Here is a 1175-nt window from a genome sequence, read left to right as displayed (position 1 = left end):
TATCGTGGAGTACGAAACACCAGGCGAGCTGTTGTATTTAGAGATATCTGTAGCTTACATTTCCTTTTTAGTTGTTTCAAATCAAATTTGTATCTCTACCGAGATCCAGTGATTCCCACGTGATTGTTTTTTTTTCCAGGGGTATTTTTGCTTTTTACTCTGTATGTACAGGACTATAGTTATAAAGATTAATAACCAAAACTTTCGTTGTTTAAAACAATTTTTATCTTTTCAAAATGTATCTACAGTGCACTCTTGGTAGAAGGAACTTCGTCCGAAAGCTCTGGTTCTATTTCTGGTTGAAATTTGTATCTCCACCGAGATCCAGCCATTGTTTCCACCGCGTTTTTTGGGGTTTTTTTTAGTATTTTGCCTTTCCAGGTTCGAATCCCGTTGGAGGCATTTTATTACCTAATGTATTTATAGGACAACATTCGTTGCAAGCTACCGGTATGCTACACGATGTACTATTATGTCCTTTATTCGAACACTGTATTTACTTTTCTTGCCTCAGCCCCGCCATGGTTGGGGCTGAGGTGCGAAAATTTGAGGAAATAGTACATCTAGATGGCTGGAAATGACACTCTTATAGTAAAAGTTTATCAGCGATTTCGGTAATCAGAGATCTAATTAATCTCTGTAGAATAGAATATAAAATTGTATTTACTTTACTTTACCTAGTTCGTGTGCCGAAATCTTATACTTTTTCTCATACTTCTCAAAGCACGCGCACTCGAGTCGTGTATTATAGATAATTCAGATGTTAGTGATACCGGTTTTTTACTATAAGATGTAGAGTACTGTACTTAGGTTGCACAGCGCTTTTTCGTTAAAACCTGGGTCATTTATGCAACAACTTTCAGGCATCATCTTTTCATCATAAAATTACATTGCGGTCGAAACGTGGGGACCAACCCCCTTAAATGATCCCTATGAGAGTGTACCTGATGGTTATTTGAATCTGTTTGACCATGAAGCCTCTGTGATCTAATGGTTATGACATCGAGAGGTCGCAGGTTCGAATCCCGTCAGAGGCATTTAATTTATTTAGAGGACAACATTCGTTGAGAGCTATGCTACACGATCCATATGCCCCTTTTTCGAACACTGTATTTACCTTCCTTTGATAATATATGTATATATATATATATATATATATATATATATACATATAT

The 1175-nt window shown here is 36.6% G+C and overlaps 1 protein-coding gene across 1 annotated transcript in view; it reads left to right on the top strand.

The window, feature by feature from the left end:
• Positions 1–1175, top strand: part of LOC117125013 (trimethyllysine dioxygenase, mitochondrial-like) — a gene marked incomplete at its 5' end in the record, with an annotated part of 8301 nt that overhangs the window by 4937 nt on the left and 2189 nt on the right.

Source organism: Anneissia japonica, unplaced genomic scaffold (assembly GCF_011630105.1).
Source record: "Anneissia japonica isolate Jap-2015-1 unplaced genomic scaffold, ASM1163010v1 scaffold2878_len565122_cov162, whole genome shotgun sequence".
Lineage (NCBI taxonomy): Eukaryota > Metazoa > Echinodermata > Crinoidea > Comatulida > Comatulidae > Anneissia > Anneissia japonica.
Note: the sequence above shows the minus strand (reverse complement) of the source record. Positions and strands in the feature narration are given on the sequence as shown.